The following is a 23,874-nucleotide window of genomic DNA, read 5'->3' on the forward strand; positions in this document are numbered from 1 at the left end:
AGAGGATCCTGAGTTCAAAGCCAGAATCAGCAAAAGGAAGTCGCTAAGCAACTCAGTGAGACCCTATCTCTAAATAAAATACAAAATAGGTCTGGGGATATGGCTCAGTGGTTGAGTATCCCTGAGTTCAATCCCCAGTACCAAAAAAAAAAAAAAAGTACATTGTGATGAAAAACAATTAAGAAAATAATCTAGATACAGGCTTACTTTTAAATCATCTAGTGTACAGAAGTTGGGGGTGGGCAGGGGAGCAAAGCAGAGAACAAAATAGCTAGGAGGAGCCCACCAGAATCAAAACAAATATCAAACACTAAACTTAGAAACTATTATTTCACAGGAACCAGAATTTGCACAAGTTTATAAAGCAATTTATCCCTAGGGTGTTGTTGAAAAAAATAAAGAAATCAGTCCATGAGGGGCTCGGGATATATGGGGATATAGTTCAGTTGGTAGAGTGTTTGCTTTGCAAGCACAAGGCCCTGGGTTCAATCCCCAGTACCAAAAAAAAAAAAAAAAAAAAAAAAAAAAAGAAGAAGAAGAAGAAATCAGTCCATGATTAGTGGTGTTTAACAGCTGGGTATGGTCAGTAAAAGAGAAAGAGAGCACTACCATCCACTATTTTCCCAGGCTGAAGTTGGACATACCTAAACTAAAGTGTGGCCTCCTTGAGGCACAATATCCACTGGGGAAAAGGAGAGTAATTTCACTGAAATAATACAATCAGCCATTAAGCGAATAAACAAGCAAATCACAATAACAAGCCCTGGAGGGTTGAGTAGACCAACATCCAGAGTACTATATATGTTTGGTTCATAGAACTGAGTACAAGGAATTGGCTCACACGATTATGGAAATGCAAAGTCCCAAGACCTTCAGGGTGATTCAGCAATCTTAGGAACTAGGAGAGCCAACAGTTTACTACCAGTCCAAGTCTGACTGAGAACCAAGAACCAATGGTGTAGTTCCTGTCTGAAGGCCAGTAGGTTTAAGAACCAAAAAGAGCCCATATTTCAAGTCAAGTCAGAAAACAGGAAAAAAGTTGATGCTCCAGTTTCAAGACAGCAAGAATGCTTCTTTTATTGGGGGAAGGGTCAACTTTTTCATTCTATTCAGGCCTTGAACTGATTGATTGGATAGACCTAGCTGTATTAAGGAAGGCAATCTGCTTTACTTAGTCCACTAATTTAAATGTAAATTTCAGCCAGGCACAGTGGTTCAGTCCTATAATCCCAGCTACTCAGGAGGCTGAAGCAGGAGGATAGAAAATTCAAAAACCAGTTTTGATAACTTAGGGAGCTCCTGTCTCAAATTTTAAAAAATAAAAGTAAACAGGCTGGGAATGTAGCTCAGTGGTAGAACATCCCTAGATTCGATTCCCAGTACCATAAATAAATAAATACACATTGATCTCATTTAAAAAACACCCTCACAGAAATACCCAGAATAATATTTAACCAAATACCTCACTACTCCATGGCCCAGACAAGTTGATACAAAAAAATTAACCATTATAGTTGTTATATTGTGGAGAGCTGATTGTGCTCTGCTCCGAGATACTCTATTATCTATGGAATAGCAGTTTTCAGGTTGAGTCTAAACTTTGGTTACTCCATTTTGCAAAGCAGTAGTTTGCCATAAACTACTCCATTCTGAGTTTAAGGGCTGAGGGAATGACTTCACACCTTGTTTGTACAAGTAAACAACCACCGTCTGCATGGCATGACCATAAGGTATAAACTGATAAATAAATTAATCATGGTGATAGGAATGACTACCTGTGAATTTATTCAATTAATCAGAAGCACATGGACATAAGGGTATATCAAGCTCACGTGGAAAAAACCTGGCCTACAAGCTTATCGAACACACCAGAGTACCAGTGATGCAACCCTCTCACTTGAGACCCCTAAATGGAAGGGCACACTGAGACTGGACATGGTGGCCTCCTCACCTAGTTGCTTGATCACTCATCATGAGCCTTGCCCAGGAAAGCTGCCACAGCGACAAACCTCAAATCTGTTTTTGAGCTTTAGCAGAATACAGTTTCTCCTGCCCTTGAAAATCACACAAGTCCAACTCCAAGCTAACATCTCAAGCTGACACTGAAACTACTGCTATCCAGACCTCGGCCTAGAATAAGTTCCTGTGCTTTGACAGCACTATGTCCAGAACAAGTTCTTCAATTGGTTCATAATCTTATCTGACCACCTATAGAGATGCTTTGCATTCATATCTGCTATGGACCTTTGCTCTTGGTTCAGACATCTGAACCCCTGTGGCTGCCTTAACCCTTTCTTAGCCTAGTCTATATTAGCTGTATAAAGTATGATGTGTGACTTGCGTGTTACACATATTAGAAATTAATACTGGAATAAAATAACCTGATTTCCCAGTTTATGACTACCAGGTGACCCACAAGTACTCATGAACTACCACTGATGAAAGTTGTATAGCCTGTGAATTTATTGTTATTCATTGAATTCTGACCTTGTGGAAAGACACAAATATGTTTGGTTAATATGCTAATAACTTAGCACACTCATGACATACAAATATTAGGAAACATGCAAAGAAATGGGAAAATACAATCTGTACTCTGGCAAAAAATAATAACACAGATGCTAACCAAGTGCAAGGCCATGGGTTTGATCACCAACACTACCAAAAAATAAAAAAGAGCCAAGTGTGATGGTGCATACCTATAATCCCAGCAGCTCAGGAGGCTGAGCAGGAGAATCTCAAGTTCAAAGCCAGCATCAGCAACTTAGTGAGACCCTAAGCAACTCACTAAGTAATAGCTTGTCTCAAAATAAAATATAAAAAAAGGGTTGGGAATGTGGCTCAGTGGTTAAGCCCCTGGATTCAGTCCCCAGTACCACAAAAATAAATAAATAAAATTAAGTTGAAAAAAAGAAAGAAGGTAGAACACTATTCAATAATCTAATCTTGCACTTAACACACTGGGGAAAGAAAGCAAACTAAACCTAAATAAACAGAAGGAAGGACAAAACGAAGAATAAAACAAAAACAAGCCAGGTACAGTGGCTTGTAACTGTAATCTCAGCTATCCAGGAGGCTGAGGAGAGAGGATGGCTTGAGGCAGAGTTTGAGACCAGCCTGGGCAACACAGAGAGACCTTGTATCAAAACAACAACAACAACAACAAAACAAACAAACAAAAAACCCAGAAGATGGGGAGATCCAAGATGGCAGACTAGAAGGAGTCTGCGTTCCTTGTTCCTTGTAACTCTGGTTTCAAGTAGAGGATATCTGATATCTGTTTCTTGGTGAGGCAGTTTTTGCTGCTTATCAATCCCCTGCTGTTTACCCCATTTGTCTACTGTGATCACCTGCAGTCTGCCAGCATATCAACGCCTTTTTTGAGTGCAGATTGCTCACTGTCAGGCACCTATCATCCGCCATTTGCCTGCCTCTTGCCTGTCCATCGTCTGCCTTACACCTATCCATCATCCACCGCCCGAGGTGTAAGGGATCCCACGGAAACCACGCTAGACACGGGAAATCACATAAGGGAGTTTATTAAGCAAACAGAGTGTCTCCCTGCAGGATAAGAGAGAAAATGAGAGGAAAAGAAAGGGAACGAGAAAGGGTGCACGCAAGAAAGTGTGAAAGCGAGGAGGATAGAGAAAGTGAGTAGGAGAAAGAGAAAGATGAGGAAAGATGGTGGGGTAGCTACAGTAAAGCAGGTGAATTCCACCGGGCTAACAGGGGACCAATATTGGAGAAGGACACTTGCAAGCTGACTAATGAACCAATAGCTAGCTAGGATGTTCACAGATTGACAAGTGGTTGGGAGGCGGGGAAAATGGCAGCACCAGAAAAGTCAGGGGGAGCAGCTTTGTACATTACACGAGGTTCACCTCCCGATTGTCTGAGGACAGTCAGCAAACTGACCGCCTACCGCCAGTGGAGCACTAGCTGCCTGCTGTTGCCTGGAAGTTCACTGTGACAGTACCTGCAGGTTTGATTACACGTGGCTGCCGCCATTTTGAGACAAGAGCCAGGCCCTATAGGACCCTTGGCCGGACTGACTGAGCCCCATCTACAGGATCCCTCAGCCCGACCGATCACTCCCTGCCTCTGGGGCCCTCACGTCGACTGACTGCTCCCTGCCACCAGGACCCCCAGACCAACTGACTGCACCCTATCCCCGGAACCCCAGACCGACTGATTGCACCTGGCCTCCAGGATGCGCAACCACACCAAATACACCCAACCTCCACGACCCCTGCCTGACCAACCACACCCCACCTCCAGGACCTCCAGCCGACCATATCCACACCGCAGCTCACCATTAGCCAACACATTTGGAAGCCAGAGAGCCATCTTGGATAATCCTGGAAGCCATAGTTCCAATCTTTAGGTGGGGCAAATCCCATCCTGAGATGCCTGCTGGAGACCTGAAGCTCATTGTCAGGTACCTCTCATGCATCAAGCTACTGAAGACTGGGAGGTTTGAATACTATATGACTGTTATAGTGTAGATTTTCTTTTTTCACCATATTGAACAATTTTAAGTTTTTATTTCTTTACTTTTCTTGCTCTCTTTTCCTTTTTTATACCTGTTCCCTCAGAGTCTCTTAACATCCAATTTCTTTTGATTATACTCTCGCCCTTTCTATTATCTAGAACTTCTGTATATTCTTTTCTTATCCCATTAACAGCTACATTCTACATCCCTCTGCATCCTCTTTGTTCTCCATTAGAAACTGCAGACCTTATTGCAAATCTGTTTGGTATACTGAAAATAATATTTGAACTCATTCTATTTATTATGACAATATTGTTAATGTCCTCATAGGGGTAACTGGTCTAGAACTGCATAGTGTCTGAATTGGGCACTGCTAATATTGATCTTCCCTTAAAGAAAAGGTTTTGGAAACCTATAGGGCCACTATAAGCCTATAGGGGGGAATCTGCAATACCCCAGATCTGCACTGCTAGAGGGGAAGATACATAAACAACATGAAAAAACAAGGGAAGAAAATGATCCAAACAAATCTAGATTCTATATTAATAGAATCCAATGACAGTATGGTAGAAAAAATGTCAGAAAAGGACTTCAGATTATACATGATTAAGATGATTTGTGAAGCAAAGGGTGAGATAAGAGAGCAAATGCAGGCAATGAATGATAATACCAATAAGCAGTTGAAAAAGCAACTGCAGGAAGCAAAAGATCATTTCAACAAAGAGATGGAGATTTTCAAAAAAACCCAAACGGAAATCCTTGAAATGAAGGAGACAATAAACCAAATAAAAAACTCAATGGAAAGCATCACTAAAAGACTAGACCACTTGGAAGACAGAACCTCAGACAATGAAGACAAAATATTTAATCTTGAAAATAAAGTTGCCCAAAAGAGAAGATGGTAAGAAATCATGAACAGAATCTCCAAGAACTATGGGACATCATGAAAAGACCAAATTTAAGAATTATTGGGATTGAGGAAGGCACAGAGATACAAACCAAAGGAATGAACAACCTATTCAATGAAATAATAGCAGAAAATTTCCCAAACCTGAAGAATGAAATGGAAAATCAAACAAGAGGCTTACAGAACACCAAATGCACAGTCACAACAGATCCACACCAAGGCACATTATAATGAAAATGCCTAACATTCAAAATAAAGATAGGATTTTGAGGCCTCGAGAGAAAAGCATCAGATTACCTATAGGGGAAAGCGATATGGATATCAGCAGACTTCTCAACCCAGACTCTAAAAGCTAGAAGGGCCTGGAACAACATATTTCAAGCTCTAAAAGAACATGGTTCCCAATCAAGAATCCTATACCCAGCAAAACTAACCTTCAGATTTGAAAATGAAATAAAATTCTTCCATGACAAACAAAAGTTAAAAGAATTTACAAATAGAAAGCCTGCACTACAGAATGTTCTCAACAAAATATTCCATGAGGAGGAAATGAAAAACAACAATGGAGGTCAGCAAGGGAGGAACTACCTTAGAGAAAAACCACTCAAAGGAGAAACCAAGCCGACTTAAAAACCAAAAATAAGCCAAATGACTGGGAATACAACTCATATCTCAATAATAATCCTGAACGTTAATGACCTAAACTCATCAATCAAAAGACATAGACTGGCAGAATAGATTAAATAAAGACCCAACAATATGCTGCCTGCAAGAGACTCATCTCAGAAAAAGACATCCACAGACTAAAGATGAAAGGATGGGAAAAAACCTAGCATGCACATGGACCCAGTAAAAAAGCAGGGGTTTCCATCCTTATATCAGATAAAGTGGACTTCAAGCCAAAGTTAGTCAGAAGGGATAAAGAAGGACATTTCATACTGCTTAAGGGAACCATAAATCAGGAAGACATAATGATAGTAAATATTTATGCCCTAAACAAAGGTGCATCCCTGTACATCAAACAAATCCTTCTAAATTTCAGGAATCAAATAGACCACAACACAATAATTCTGGGTGACTTTAACACACCGCTGTCATCACTAGATAGATCTTCTAAACAAAAACCAAACAAAGAAACCATAGAACTCAATAACACAATCAATAACCTAGACTTAATTGACATATATAGAATATTCCATCCATCAATGAGCGAATTCACTTTCTTCTCAGCAGCACATGGAACCTTCTCGAAAATAGACCATATGTTATATCACAAAGCAGCCCTTAAGAAATGCAAAAAAATAGAAATACTGCCTTGTGTTCTATCAGATCATAATGGAATGAAATTAAAAATCAATGACAAAATAAAAAACAGAAATTACTCCAACACCTGGAAACTAAATAATATGCTATTGAATGAAACGTGGATAGCAGAAAACATCAGGGAGGGGATAAAAAAATTCTTAAGAGGTCAATGAGAACAACGATACAACATATGAAAATCTCTGGAACACTATGAAACCAGTACTAAGAGGAAAATTCATTGCATGGAGCGCACTCCAGAAAAGAATGAAAAGTCAACAACTAAATGACCTAACATTACAGCTCAAAGCCCTAGAAAAAGAAGAACAGAATAACAGCAAAAGTAGTAGAAGACAGGAAATAATTAAAATCAGAGCTGAAATCAATGAAATTGAAACAAAAGAAACAATTCAAAAAGTTGACAAAACAAAAAGTTGGTTCTTTGAGACAGTAAACAAAATAGACAAACCCTTAGCCACACTAACAAAGAGAAGGAGAGAGAAAACTCAAATTACTAAAATTCATGATGAAAAAGGAAATATCATGACAGACACCACTGAGATACAGAACATAATGAGAAGCTACTTTGAAAATCTGTATTCCAACAAAATAGAAACTACCGAAGACACTTACAAATTTCTAGAGACATGTGCTCCTCCCAAGCTGAACTAGGAGACATACACAATTTAAACAGATCAAGATCAAGCAATGAATTAGAAGAAGCCATTAAAAACCTACCACCCAAGAAAAGACCAGGACCAGACGGATTCCCAGCCGAGTTCTACAAGACCTTCAAAGAAGATCTCATTCCAATACTTCTCAAAGTATTCCAGGAAATAGAAAAAGAGGGTACCCTACCAAACTCATTCTATGAAGCTAATATCACCCTCATACCTAAACTAGGCAAAGACACATCAAGGAAAGAAAATTTTAGACCAATATCCTTGATGAATATAGATGCAAAGATCCTTAACAAAATATTGGCAAACCATATCCAAAAACATAAGAAAATCGTGCACCACAATCAAGTGGGATTCATCCCTGGAATGCAAGGATGGTTTAACATCTGTAAATCAATAAACATAATCCATCATGTCAATAGACTTAAGGATAAGAATCATATTATTATTTCAATTGACGCAGAAAAAGCGTTTGACAAAATACAACACCGCTTCATGCTCAAAACACTAGAAACAATAGGGATAGTAGGAACATACCTCAACATTGTAAAGGCTACTTATGCTAAGCCCATGGCCAACATCATTCTTAATGGAGAAAAACTAAAACCATTCCCTTTAAAAACGGGAACAAGACAGGGATGTCTTCTTTCACCACTTCTATTCAACATTGTCCTCAAAACTCTAGCCAGAGCAATTAGACAGACTAAAGAAATTAAAGGGATACAAATAGGAAAAGAGGAAACTCAAGCTGTCACTATTTGCTGATGACATGATTCTATATTTAGAGGATCCAAAAAACTCCTCCAGAAGACTTCTAGACCATATCAATGGATTCAGCATAATAGCAGGATATAAAATCAACATGCATAAATCTAAAGCATTTTTATACGCAAGCGATGAAACATCTGAAAGAGGAATGAGGAAAACAATTCCATTTGCAATAGCTTCAAAAAATAAAATAAAATACTTGGGAATAAATCTAACCAAAGAGGTAAAAGATATCTACAATGAAAATTACAAAACATTGAAAAAAGAAATTGAGGAAGACCTTAGAAGATGGAAAGATCTCCCATGTTCTTGGATAGGCAGAATTAATATTGTCAAAATGGCCATACTACCAAAAGTGCTATACAGATTCAATGCAATTCCAATTAAAATCCCAATAACGTACCTTACAGAAATAGAGCAAGCAATCATGAAATTCATCTGGAAGAATAAGACACCCAGAATAGCTAAAGCAATCCTTAGCAGAAAGAGCAAAGCAGGGGGTATCGCAATACCAGATCTTCAACTCTACTACAAAGCAATAGTAACAAAAACGGCATGGTATTGGTACCAAAATAGACAGGTAGATCAATGGTACAGAATAGAGGACGCAGACACAAACCCAAATAAATACAATTTTCTCATACTAAACAAAGGTGCCAAAAATATGCAATGGAGAAAAAGCCTCTTCAACAAATGGTGCTGGGAAAACTGGAAATCCATATGCAACAGAATGAAAATAAACCGCTATCTCTCACCCTGCACAAAAATCAACTCACAATGGATCAAGGACCTTGAAATCAGACCAGAGACCCTGCATCTTATAGAAGAAAAAGTAGGTCCAAATCTTCAACTTGTTGTCTTAGGATCAGACTTCCTTAACAAGACTCCTATAGCACAAGAAATAAAAGCAAGAATCAATAACTGGGATAGATTCAAACTAAAAAGCTTTCTCTCAGCAAAGGAAACTATCAGCAATGCGAAGAAAGAGCCTACAGAGTGGGAGAAAATCTTTGCCAATCATACTTCAGATAGAGCACTAATCTCCAGAATCTATAAAGAACTCAAAAAACTCTACACCAAGAATACAAATAACCCAATCAACAAATGGGCTAAGGATATGAACAGATGCTTCACAGAAGAAGATCTACAAGCAATCAACAAACATATGAAAAAATGTTCACCATCTTTAGTAATAAGAGAAATGCAAATCAAAACTACACTAAGATTCCATCCTACCCCAAGAATGGCGATTATCAAGAATACAAGCAACAATAGGTGTTGGAGAGGATGTGGGGGAAAAGGTACACTCATACATTGCTGGTGGGGCTGCAAATTAGTGCAGCCACTCTGGAAAGCAGTGTGGAGATTTCTTAGAAAACTTGGAATGGACTCACCATTTGACCCAGCTATCCCACTCCTCGGCCTATACCCAAAGGACTTAAAATCAGCATACTACAGAGATACAGCCACATCAATGTTCATAGCTGCTCAATTCACAATAGTCAGACTGTGGAACCAACCTAGATGTCCTTCAATTGATGAATGGATAAAGAAACTGTGGTATATATATACAATGGAATATTACTCAGCTATAAAGAATAATAAAATTATGGCATTTGCAGGCAAATGGATGAAATTAGAGAATATCATGCTAAATAAGCTAAGCCAATCTCAAAAAACCAAAGGACGAATGATCTCACTGATAAGCAGATGACACATAATGGGGGGATGGTAGGGGAGCAATAATGGAGGAAGGAGGGTTATATAGAGGGGAAAAGAGAGGTGAGAGGGGTGGGGGGGAGGAAAAAATAACAGAATGAATCAAACACCATTACCCGGTGTAGATGTATGATTACACAAATGGTATGCCTTTACTTCATGTACAAACAGAAACAACATGTATCCCATTTGTTTACAATAAAAATAAATTAAAAAAAGAAAAAAGAAAAAAAAAACAGACGATAAAGTAGAAATTGATGAAATTGAGAAAAATCAATGTTTTTAGCTAGAAACATATTCAGCTAGATGACAAAAAGAGAGAAGATTCAAATTATTAGAATCAGAAATGAATGAGAGGCTATTACTACTAACCTTACAGAAAGAAAAGGATTGTAAAGGAATAAAATGAACAATTGTATGCCAACAAATTTGATATATTAGATGAAATGAACAAATTCCTAAGAAGACACAAACTAATAGGCATGGCAGCATACATTCGTAATCCCAGCTATTTGGGATGCTGAGGCTGGAAGATTGCAAATTCAAGGCCAGATTCAGTCAGCAATTTAGCAAGACCCTGACTCAAAATAAAATATAAAAAGGGATAGGGATAGCATTCAATCTCCATTACAATGAATGAATAAATAAATAAATATTAAAAATAAAAATCAGGGCCATATATCTTCATCATGAATTTCACCTAGTATTTAAAGAATTAGTAAGAATTTCTTTACAAATTCTTTCCTGAATACAGTAGAGAAAGAAATATTTCTCAACTCATTAAATAAGTCCAGTATTAACCCCGATACCAAAAAAATAGACAAAGATATCTCAAGAAAACTGTAGACTAGTATCTCTTGTGAAAATTCGTCAGTAAAACACTAGCAAACAAAATTCTGAGTCTTAGAAAAAAGAATTTTACACCATGACTAACTGGTATTTATTCCATTAATGCCAGGTTGGTTTAACATCTTAAAATCAACTAATACAATATATCATATCAGTACAAAATAAAATATAAGCCAAACATGGTATGTGTCTATAGTCCCATTTACTTAGAAGGCTCAGGAGTTCAAGGAGTTCAAGGTCAGCCTGGGCAACCCAATGAGACCCTGTCTCAAAAAATAAATAAGTAAATAAATAAATTAAATAAAACATGAGCATCTTAACCCATTTTGACCCAGAATCCAGATACCATTTTTCCCAATGTCCAAATGATAGCTTTATGTATAAAAGATATTACATTTACCCAGCGTCTTACTCATAGTACAATATATTTTCATCCTTAATAAGAGATATATAAGCCCTACATGATGATTTCCAACCCCTTTTAATGTACCTGTGTTGATTTTGTTGAAATATTCACAGAATTTTAAACTTGGGGCTTAGTGAGTTGACAGACACAGAAACACAATTTTAAAAATCATTTTCTTTTTATTATGGTTAATGTCGGTTGTCAATTTGACTGGATTAAGAGATACCTAGAAAATTGGTAAAGCACCCTTCCTGGAGTCTCTGTGAAGGTGTTTCCAAAGAAAACAGCCCTGTGGGTCAGTGAACTGAGGGGGAATGACCCACCCTAAATGTGTGTGGCAGTATTCAATAGGCCCAGATGAAACAAAAAGCAGAAGGCGGAAACTGATCCTCACTGCAAAACTTGATTCTTCTTCAGTAGGTGTGCTATCTACTGCTGTCATCACCCACAGAACTCAGACCCTAGCTTCTTCAGCCTTTGAACATGTACTAGCACCAAGGACTTTCCAGAAATCTGCTGGTCCTTCAGCCTTGGACTGGGGCTGCAAATTGTTCACTTTGTTCTGAAGGTACCAGTTTCTTGTACTGAGCATCTACTTGTTTCCCCAGCTCCCCGGATCCCCAGCTTGCACACAGTCTATGTAGAACTATCAAGCCTCTGATTACATAAGCCAATCTATTAAATCCTCTCTTGTAATTATACGTATGTTCTATTGGTTCTATTCCTCTAGACAATACATTTTCATGATGAATCAGTCAACACACAGAATATAGAGGATTTTTCTCAGCCTGTTAGAGGTTATGAAAAACCCATGGCTAATATCATACTTACCAGTAAAATTTTTTTTTTAAAAACTATGCTTTCTAAGATCTAGATATAAAACAAAGGTGTTCATTCTCTTCTTTCATTCAACATTATACAGGAGGTTCTAATGAGAGAAATTAGCAAGAAAAATAAATGAAAGGCATCCAGATTGGGAAAGAAGCAGCAAAATTATCTCTATTTGCAAAAGATATAGTCTTGTATAAAGAAATTTCTAATGAATTCACTAAAAAAAATTAAAGGCAATAAGTGAGCTCAGCAAGGTTATGGGCTATAAAACTAACATACAACTGAGGCAGGGGACTTGCAAGTTCAAAGTCAACCTCAGCAACTTAGCAAGGCAGTAAGCAACTTAGTGAGACCCTGTCTCAAAATTTTTAAAAAAGTTTTTAAAAGGGCTGGGGATATGGCCCTGAATTGAGCACCCTGAGTTTAATCCCCAGCACCAAAAACTAAAAAAAATAAAATCAATATACAAAAATAAATTGTATTTGAATAACATATGGATTTTTTTTTTTTTTTTTTTTGGCAGTGTTGGGGATTGAACCCAGGGCTTTGTGAATGCAAAGCAAGCTCTCTACCAATTGAGCTACATCCCCATCCATGTATAACACATGGAAAGAAGCTCAACATCATGTTATTAGGAGAATGCAAACCAAAACCACAATGAGCCAGGTATGGGGGCACATACCTCTGACTGCTGAGGACTTAGGAGGCTGAGGCAGGAAGATCACAAGTTCAAGGCCGGCCTCAGCAATGGTAATCCCATCTAAAAATAAAATGCAAAAAGAACTAGGAGTAACTAAATAGTAAAAACTCCCCTGGGTTTGATCCCCAGTGAGAGAGAGAGAGAGAGAGAGAGAGGAAAGAGAGAGAGAGAGATCACCTCACACCCATCAGGATGGCTGTTATTAAAAGATGTGAAAAGAGCAAGTGATGGTGAGGAGGTACAGATGTTGGAACTCCTGTGCACTGTTGGAGGGAATGTAAACCGGGAAAACCCTTATAGAAAACTGTAGAGTTTCCTCAAAAATTAGAAATAGAGGCCAGGTATTTTGGCACCCACCTGTAATTCCTGCAACTTGGGAGGCTGAAGCAAGAGGATCCCAAGTTTGAGGCCAGCCTCAGTAATTTAGCAAAACCCCAAGCAACTTAGCGAGACCCTGCCTCAAAATAAAAAATAAAAAGGGCTGGGGATGTATCTCAGTGGTTAGGCACCCTTGGGTTCTGTCCCCAGTAATCCCCCCGCAAAAAAAAATTAGAAATGAAATATGATCTAGACAATGCTACTTCTGGTTATATACATATCCAAAAGAATTCAAAGGAGGATCTCAAAGACATTTGCACAACCATGTTTATCACAGCATTATTCAGAATAGCCACTAAGTTGAAGCAACCCAAATGTCCATTGAGAAATGAATGGATAAAATTAAAAACTCAGGAATGGGACTGGGCATGGTGGCATACACCTTCAGTTCCAGCAACTCAGGAGGTTGAGGCAGGAGGGCAGCCTGGGCAACTTAGCAAGAACTTGTCTTAAAAAAAAAATTACCCAAAGAATATAATTCAATTGTTTTTAGTGTATTTGTAGAGTTTCACAGTTATCACAAAATCTTAGAACATTCATCACAAAAAAATCACTTACACATTTGCAAGTATTTTAATTTTTGTTTATTTATATATTTAATTTGATTAAAATATTTAATTAGATAAAAATCAATTATATAATCCATCAAAAGAAAGTCAAAGCCTAAAGAGGCAATGTATTAATTTCATATGGCTGCTACAACAATTTTCCTCAAATCTAGTGGTTTAAAACAACACAGGGACTTGGGGTGGGTATCTCAGTGATAGAGCACTTGCTTAGCATGTGTGAGGCCCTGGGCTCAATCCCCAGCACTGCAACTTAAAACACAAACAAATTTATTATTACATTTCTTTTTTTTTTTACTCTTCATTCGTCTCTCCACCCCACCCTACCCCTGCTACCACTCCTTGTTATATAGTCATCCACTTATCAGAGAAAACATTAGGCCTTTGGTTTTGGGGCTTGGCCTATTTCATTTAGCATGATATTCTCCATCTCCATCCATTTACCAGCAAATGCCATAATTTTATTCTTCTTCATGGCTGAGTAATATTCCATCATGTGTATATACCACAGTTTCTTTATCCATTCGTCAACTGAAGGGCACCTAGATTGGTTCCAAAATCTAGCTATCATGAATTGAGCTGCTATGAACACTGATGTGGCTGCATCACTGTAGTATGCTGATTTTAAGTCCTTTGGGTATAAACCAAGGAGTGGAATAGCTGGGTCAAATGGTGGGTCCATTCCAAGTTTTCTGAGGAATCTCCATACTGCTTTCCAGAGTGGCTGCACCAATTTGCAACTCCACCAGCAATGTATGAGTGTGCCTTTTTCCCCACATCTGTGTCAACACTTATTATTGCTTGTGTTCTTGATATTAGCTATTCTAATTGGAGTTAGATGAAATCTTAGGGTGGTTTTAATTTGTATTTCTCCAATTACTAGGGATGATGAGCACTTTTTCATATATTTGTTGATAACCTGTATATCTTCTTCTGTGAAGTGTCTGTCCAGCTCCTTAGCCCATTTATTGAATGGGTTCTTTGTATTTTGGGTGTAAAGTTTTTTAAGTTCTTTATAAACTTTGGAGATGAGTGCTCTGTCTGAAGTGTGTGTGGAAAAGATTTTCTCCCACTCTGTAGGCTCTCTTTTCACATTATTTTTTCCTTTGCTGAGAAAAAGCATTTTAGTTTGAATCTATCCCATTTATTGATTCTTGCTTTCATTTCTTGCGCTATGGGGGTCTTGGTAAGGAAGTCTGATCCTAACCCAACGTGATGGAGATTCGGGCCTACTTTTTCTTCTATTTTGTGAAGGGTCTAGGGCTTAATTCCTAGATCCTTGATCCATTTTGATTTGAGTTTTGTACAGGGTGAGAGATAAGGGTTTAATTTCATTGTACTGCATATGGATTTCCAGTTTTGCCAGCACCATTTGTTGAACAGGTTATCTTTTCTCCAGTGTATGTTTTTGGCACCTTTGTCTAGTATGAGATAACTGTACTTATGTGGGTATGTCTCCATGTCTTCTGTCCTGTCCCATTGGTCTACCTGTCTATTTTGGTGCCAATACCATGCTGTTTCTGTTACTATCGCTCCATAGGAGAGTTTAAGGTTTGGTATTGTGATACTTCTTGCATCACTCTTTCTGCCCAGGATTGCTTTGGCTATTCTGGGACATTTGTCCTTACATTTGAATTTCATGATTGCTTTTTCTATTTCTATGAGAAATGTCATTGGGATTTTAATTGGAATTACATTAAATCTGTATAGCACCTTTTTAAGTATGGCCATCCATACAGATAATATCATCCATACAGATATTAATTCTGCCTATCCAAGAACACGGGAGATCTTTCTATCTTCTAAGGTCTTCTTAAATTTCTTTTCTCAGTGTTCTGTAGTTTTCATTGTAGAGATCTTTCACCTCTTTGGTTAGATTGATTCCCAAGTATTTCATATTTTTTTTTGAGACTATTGTGAACAGAGTTATTTTCCTCATTTTCCTTTCAGATGATTCATTGCTTATGAATAAAAATGCTTTAGATTTATGCGTGCTGATTTTATATCCTGCTATTTTGCTGAATTCATTTATTAGGTCCAGAAGTTCTCTGGTGGAGTTTTTTGGATCTTCTAAATATAGAATCATGTCATCAGCCAATAGCAACAGCTTGAGTTTTTCTTTTCCTATTCATATTCCTTTAATTTCTTTGATCTGTCTAATTGCTCTGGCTAGTATTTCAAGGACAATGTTGAATAGAGGGCATCCCTGTCTTGTTCCAGTTTTCTTTTTTTTTTTTCAAAACCTGTTAACTATCAGCTTTATTTAAAAATGTACAAATATTCTGACTTGTAGAACTTAAGCTTGATGGATTCTTGAAACTCCACACAAAACTGATACACCCAAGAAATCCATACCAAATTAATCACTCATAGACTGCCAATTCCATCCATTAATTTAACACTACAGTATTCAGGATAACTTAAAGGATTTAATATTAATACTAAAAAACAGTAATTTGTAACATGTTGCTATAACTAGAACAACCAGTTTTGGGGTTATTGATACAAGGAATTTCAACAGCAAGTTTAAAGCATTCTTAAAACATAAAAATTGAGACAGTGAAGTGATGCAAACATACTACATGTGAGAAAAATACTCTTCTAGTGAATATTAATACTCCGCTAAATAAAATCACTGGCACTGTGACTTGAGCCAGGCTTTTACATTGGATTAGCCCAACAAGGGGGAAGGCTTCCAATGGAGGAAGGAATGGGACTCAAAGTTGGAATAATTTGAACTTCTAAGGACAATGAAGAGATCTGTTTGGGGGAAGCAGAGTTACATATCAGAACAGAAAAATATTTTAAAAATTAAAATATATGTTTCAAAGTATATGCATCAGCACCTCATGGTGAGTTGAAACTTCTTTAAGGAGGCCCAGTCTGAAAATGCATATAAATGAGAATTTAGAGAGCCAAGACACACATTAGTCTTTCTGAGTACAAAGGTATGGTTTTGCATTTTGTCCAGGGTCTCTACTAAATTGTAGGGATTTCAGAAATGAGAGTCTTTTTTTTTTTTTTTTTAAGATATTGCTCATTTATAATAAATGATTTTAGTTAAAAAGTTTGACCAGGTAAAAGCTCATGAGCAGTGCACTGCTCTCAGGTTTTACCTCTCAAATATTCTTGAGAAAACAGTAAGGAAAAGGCAGGTTTCCTCACTTTCTAAAAACTATTTTTCAGAGGTTTTTCAGACTTTTCTAGATGAAATACACTGGCAATATTGCAGCAAACTGAGGGACTGCTTCCCACTTAAACAGGAAGAAAACTTAGAACGATCTGCTATAAACTGCAAGGCAAAATGCAGCTCAAAACTGAATGGAGCCAGGGTCCTTTAATAAGTGGAGGATGAAGTGTGATCACCCACTTGAAGGTCTCGTTACATCATGAGTGCAATTCAGTTTGGGGAAAATAGTTTACTGTATCTCTCAGAAAAAAAAACAGTTTATACTTTGCATCACAAACAAAACAGTGGTTATGATGTCCAGTGCCACCAAGCAACTTTCATTCTGTCCCATACTGCTGAGAGCGAATCCAAGGCAGGGTGGACATCCAGGATGGTAAACTGGTAGTCCTTGTTGACTTCACCACTGTCGTAGTAATCTATCACATATCTAACTTCCATGCCACAGCGGTCGATGATCTAATCATGCCTATCCAAGGGCAACACATACACCATCCAGGACCAAATTCTTGCCCGTGGTGAATACTCTTTTGCTTTCCCCTCCAAATTGGCTCAATGATGGACCACAAGGACGCTCCACAGCATGAAGAGCTTCCCATTTCAAAATCTCCTTCCAAGTCTATTCATTTTTGTTCTGATTGTGAATTCTAATGATATTATACATATCTTTCTGACTAATATCCTCATCCTTCCACTTCCACCCTTTCCTCAACATTGCATTCCAGAACATCTGTTCAGAAGGATAAACCCACTTTTTCTCTGAATCTGCTCGTGGAATGGATGACTCTTCTCTGACGGTAGACAAAGGAAAGGGCTGATCTGGAGCTGGTGTTTGATTAGGTGGTGGCATCAGATTTGAAGTATCTGGGTTCTCCTTACTCTTAGCAGCAGCACCTGTAACGGGACAATCCACATACTCATATGCACGATCTTGGTGGGCAGGCACAGAGTATGTTTTGCTCTCACAGGTTGGACTAGGGGGTTCCGCACTCATTGAACAGTCTTTCATTTTCCCATCATGCATTGGGCATCCTGAAGGTGGTGATGCAGCCTGATGATCTGAAGTTTTTGAGGTCTGAACTGGAACATCAGGAGTAGAGGATGACAAACACATGGTTGTATTGGGACTAATGACACATTAACTAACTCAGGCTGACTCCTTACTCCCTGGCGAGTGAGCAAGATCAAGCCTCAAAGGCGGTTTCAATAGTTAATGATGATAAATCGGACCACTGTCAGGGATTGGTTAACAACAGTTCTGCGAATGTGATCAGCTCGTGCTTGCCATATAGTCCTACGGGACTCTCGCCTGCCTGAACCCCTGTGCCTTGCTGACCTTTAAGCTGATTGGTTCCTGCCTAGCCTTCACCCTACATAAAAGCTGTGTGACTTCCTCAATAAATGAGTTCCTGCTGTGACTGGTCTTCCTGATGCGTCTGATTGTCCTCCACCCGGAGGGCTGCTTGCAGGGCTGCGTGCGGGCGGTCAGTTGGCCCTACCTATCCTGGTCTGACCTTGTTGGGGAGTGTCCCCTTCCCTTGTCGCTGGTCAAGAAGAGCAAGGGGGCTTAAGACCCCGACATGGTTGGAATCAGTGTTGACTCCAAACTATTTAAAATTTCCAGCTGATTCCTACCTGAGGCTGCTCCAAGAGGCTGGCCCCACCTCTAACCTCCAACCCAAACCCCGAGGACAGTGATCTGCTGTTCCCATCTTCCGAGATCCTCCTGCCTCAGCTCTGGAGCCACTGGGATTGCAGGCATGTGCTACCATGCCCAGATTAGAAAGACTTTTGAATTCACCCCTCCTTTGCCTTTGCATTGGTTCAGGCCCCTATCCTGGAATATTTTGCACTGGTTCAGGCCCCTAATACTGGAATACTACAATGCGTTGCAGACTACCACCAATGATCCTATCATTTTCCTGCATAAAATCCTTTAATAGCTCACAGCTTCCCATTGAATAAATATAATCTTTATTTCCAAGTTTGGCTCCTACCAACCTCCAGAAAGTGGGCTCCAGCTACTATTCCTTAGTGTCACATATTTTGACACCTTAGCATCATTACACAATTTTCTCAGCGTCTAGAATTTTTTCTCCTCCTCTACATACAGAATTCTTATTCATTCTCCAAAGCTCTGAACCAGTGTTTCCTCCTTTAAGAGAACAGTGATTCTCCATTCTAAAACATTTGTTTGTTTTTCTCAATTAGATGGTCAATAAAAACTGAGGGCCAACAATGTGTCCTAATACAAGGCACTAAAGATAAAGTAAATAAGACAGATTCAGGACCCACAAATAATTATAAGCCTGTTGAATGGCAATGAAAGTGAAGTACAGAAAGTATATAACCAGAGAATTTTGTCAAGGGATATTAGGTATGGCTTCCCTGAGGAAATACATTTAAGCTGAGAACTGAAAGATAAGTAGGAGCCTAGAAGCAAAGACCAGTGCTTATCCATCTTCATTTACCCAACTAATGTTTATTGAGTGCCTAATATGTGTCATTTATTTTAAATATTTGGGATACAACAAAAACATTCCTTTACCTTCTTAGTGCTTATATTTCAGTGGTTACATTCCCCTCAGTTCCTTCATTCGTTTACTCAAGAAATACTATGCCAAGTAGTAAGAATTAAAATATGAAAAAATATGAATAACACTTGTGTCCTTGCCTAACTAAGCAACTAAGCTTATTGTTAAGCTGATTCTATCAGAATAAACTGGTAACAGCTACCATTTACTATGTGCCATGCAATATGCTAATTTAAGGAAATTGGTTAATCTTCACCACAACCATCTGAGGTGGGTGCCATTTCCCCCTTTTACTGGTAAAGAAACAAGTTCTCAAATGTTAAGTAATATCCCTGAGGAAACAGAGGTTATAAGTGCAGAATGAAGCAGTTGATGTTAAGCCAAGTAGCTTACAGCTATAAATGATAGCCTGCTCATTTCTCAGTCTTTAGTGGAGTTAATCCCCATCCTGCTTACCTCAGATACCATTAAGAGTTCAAGACATCATGGCCACCCATTGTGCCTGAACTCTCTTCCCTGTATGACTCTGAGCATCCATTCCTCCAGCTGAAGTGTAGCCCAACAGGCCCTAGAGTAGCTGGAATCTCTGGACCATCACTGCCACAATGAGGAGAAACAGCCTTATCTGTTGATGTGCCATATAGATTATGTTCATTTTCTAAGTGGGATGTAAGGTGGAAAAGTTGGGTGCAATGAATATAACCTTATGCTCTTCCTTCCCTGCCTTCACAGAATGTTCTGGAAATCCCAGTCTATGACCAGTAAACTTCCCTATACCTTCAAATTTGTCCTTGAAAAGTCTCTGAATTAAAACTGGCATCCCCTGAAGACATTGCTTCTTTGCAGCCCTGAAGGCACTACAAAATTATCCAGCCTGAGAAGTACAAGGATTGTAGCAAAAATGTGCACCCTAATCCCAGCTGAGTGTGGTTCTTAGTTTTTCCTCAAGGGCATTCTTGCTGTTTTGAATCAATCTCAGTTTCAGATTCAAACATTTCTTTATATCCCATTAGTAGAAACTAATCTGCAGCTAGGCATGGAGAGGCATGCCTGTAATACCAGCTGCAATCTCAAGTTCAAGGCTAGCCTGGGAAACTCAATGAGACCCTGTTCCAAACTAAAAAATAAAAAGAGGGGCTGGGGATATAGCTCAGTTGGTAGAGTGCTTGCCTCACAAGCACGAGGCCCTGGGTTCAATCCCCAGTACCGCAATAAATAAATAAATAAATAAATAAATAGGGCCAGGGAATGTAGTTCAGTGGTAGAGGGTCCCTGAATTCAATCCCTAGTACCACAAAAACAAATATAAAAGCCAAAAGCAACAAAACAAATCCCCCACCAGATCTGCAATCACCTCTAAAAGCTACAGATGTACCTCCAACAGAGAAGTACAAAGTACCCTAGCAGATACCCCAGTTATCATCATGATCCCCACACTATGGATTCATTTTCCATCCCTATCCACACTAGCCTTCATTGTTACCTCTATTATGGCAGTTAACATGCACCCTCTGATATTACATACTTAGTAAACACTTCAATGCCTATTACTAGATAGATATATTAGAGTTAGACAAACTAGAGTGTAATCTTCCTGAGAGCAGAAATTATATTTTAAATAAGTGCTGTAGTGTAGGTTTGTGCTCCTTGTGCACCCCCCTGCACCCCACAGCTTACACAACTGAAATGTATGAACTGTATCCAGTTATTATTCCTTGGTAAAGTCATTTCTCTGGGATTGTTCATCTCCAATGTCAAAAAAAAAAAAAAAAAAAAAAACAGTGGTTGGGAGACTAGACTCCTTTTTTACATGAAAGATATAAAAAGTCATCACCCAAAATATGAGGGGCATCACCTGCAATAGCGTCCCAACAAGGAATCTAGATCTGGGCCATTTTTGGAAGCATGTACACAATGACAAAGCAGAAAACTGGTGAGAATGAAGACTGGACACTCAGTAGTATAGTCTCTGTGGCTCAGGGGATGAACCCTGACAGCATTTGTTGGAGAATGGAAATTATTTTGACCATCATTTGGATTAAGAGTGGAAGGAAGTGGGGGAAAGTGGGAGGAAGGGTTCTATTTTAATATGCACAGCAATTTAAATATTTCATTCCCAGGATTAGCTTGATAGTGCTCAAAAGTATCCACGTGGGTTCTGGGACTTTGTAAAAAATGTCCTCTGGTCCTTGAATTACCAGTTGAATAACTCTTACTATTCAAATATGGATAACTACAACTCTTCTTTAATATAAACAAATAATGAAATACAAGATAAATAAAATTTATAATTTCTGACTTTTAGGTCAGTTATCTGATGTTAGCAAAAGGACACAGATTTGCAGTCGAAGGACCAGCATCCAAGCATGAGCTCTGTAACTATCTAGCTATGTGACCCTGACAAACCTTCACCTCTCACAGTCTATTTCTTTGTTGTCAAATATGAAAAAATCCCTCATAGGAGAAATTTCCTGAGGTTTAAATATTATATGTTAAAGGTCCTCTGTAAACTGTAAAGCACTGCACAAACATCAGTCATCAACTTTATTGGAAATTCCGGAGCGTAAGGCCTGACAGAGCTGGTACTTAATATTTTTATTTTTATTTATTTATTTATTTAAATATTTTTCAGTTGTATACAGACACACTACCTTTATTTTTGTGTGGTGCTGAGGATCGAACCCACAATGCGAGGCAAGCGCTTTACCACTGAGTTACAACCCCAGTCCCAATATTTTTAGTGTATTAGTTCCCCTTCCTCTGTGGTTTCACTTTCATGACTTCAATTGCCCAGAGTCAACTATGGTCAGAAAATATTAAGTGGAAAATTTCAGTAATAAATAATTTATAAGTTCTAAATAACTTTCATCATAGTATATAATTATAATTGTTTTATTTTATTATTATTTATTGTTGTTAATAATAACAACTATTATTTTACTGTGCCTAATTTTAGGTACATAGAGGAAAAAGCAGTATATACAGAACTCAGTATAATCTGCAGTTTCATACTTCCATGGAATGTTTTGGAATATGTCCCCTGCAGATTAAGAGGGAATTATAAGTAAGTAAAGATTTGTAGCAAGAATGGGTAAAGTGCACTGATGATTTGGATGATCTCAGATAAGAATAATCTCTGTCTTCTTTAGCCTCTGCTACCATTTGCCCCTTGGTTCACTAGTTTCCAACCATATTGTCCTTTTTTTAGTTTCTTCAACATGTCAAACTCACTCCTGTCTGAATCATTGCACTGTGATATTCTCTACCTGGAACACTCTTCCCCAGTTCTTCGAATGGCCATACCTTTCTCATCAATCAAGTTTTAGCTCAATTGTTTTATCTTAGGAGGCTTTCCATGAACACCCTAAATACCGATCCTCCCACATCATTTATCCAATATATTTTCTTGTTTTATCTTGTCCTTAGCACTACTTTTTATTATACTTTTCTGCATTACAATAATAAAAAAATTCTATCAGAGCTTTTCTCCAACTGTCTTGTTCATCACTATTCCAATGCCCCAAACATATCATTATTCATAATAAATTCTCAATAAGTATTTAAATAAATGAAGTTAAAATCACATAAAGTGATTATGTTACAAGTTTCATTCATTCAACAAATATTTTGTATGTACCTAGGAGAGTTCAGGTTCTATTTCAAGGTGCTGGGAATTCAGTTGTTAACAACATAGACAAAAATCCCTGTTTTCTGGGGACTTGTCTTCTAGTGGGGAGATAAACAATAAACAAGATAAAAAGTAAAACACATACTGTGTCTGATAAATGTTGAGGGGGGAAAAAAGGAAGAAAGGATGACATGGAGTATGTGTGGAGGAGTAAGAGAAGGAAGTAAGAGACAGAACCATGAGGAAATATGGGAGAAGTGCATTCCAGGTCACTGTAACTGGGACAGGAATTAAGGCTTTGAGGACTGAGTAACACAATAACTAAGGTCAGAGAAATTAAGGGAAGTCAGACTGCCTAAGGCTTGTTGGTTAAAGTAAGGACTTCGGCTTTTACTAAGAATGAGATGGAAAGCCACTGGAGGAGTTGAGTATGAGAAAATCATGATTGGACTTGTTATGAGAGTCCTTGGGCTGCTATGGGAATACGTTAAGGGGAAGGCAAGGGAATAGCAAGGATACTACTATAATAAATAACCTAAGTACAAGAAGGTGGCTCTGAAAGACTCGGGGAGAAGCAGGTCTGAAGTTGGAAAATAAAATTTGGGGTTTGACAGTTATTATTGGAAAAGCCTACTAAGACATACAGGTTCAGAGTTTAAGGGAAGGTCTGATCTAGGGGTTGGCAGTTGGAACTCAACAAAAGGTACTACTATTAGCAGTAATCGAAACTTAATGATGAAATCTGACTCTATTACTTACTAGTAATAAACTCTTCAGGATCAGAACCTTAGTTTCCCTAACAAGACGAATTAAGAAGTGTCAACTGCTGACAGTGGGCAAGGTGAGGACCTTGAGCCAAGAATGCACTAGCCCATCTCAGGGAGGGACCTTGCTGTGGAAACAGCAACTGGTTTTCGAAACCACTGT

General features: G+C 38.4%; 1 protein-coding gene and 1 pseudogene across 2 annotated transcripts in view; both read right to left on the reverse strand.

The window, feature by feature from the left end:
- The window catches only part of UIMC1 (ubiquitin interaction motif containing 1), a 158,153-nt gene that overhangs the window by 134,233 nt on the left and 46 nt on the right, over positions 1-23,874 (reverse strand).
- On the reverse strand, positions 16,921-23,873 carry LOC306663967 (holocytochrome c-type synthase-like; annotated as a pseudogene). The gene is made up of 2 exons (XR_013766674.1): positions 23,707-23,873; positions 16,921-17,865 (listed from the first exon to the last, which is right to left on the reverse strand). The product of XR_013766674.1 is annotated as a holocytochrome c-type synthase-like (transcript).

Source organism: Sciurus vulgaris (assembly GCF_902686455.1).
Source record: "Sciurus vulgaris genome assembly, chromosome: 6".
NCBI lineage: Eukaryota > Metazoa > Chordata > Mammalia > Rodentia > Sciuridae > Sciurus > Sciurus vulgaris.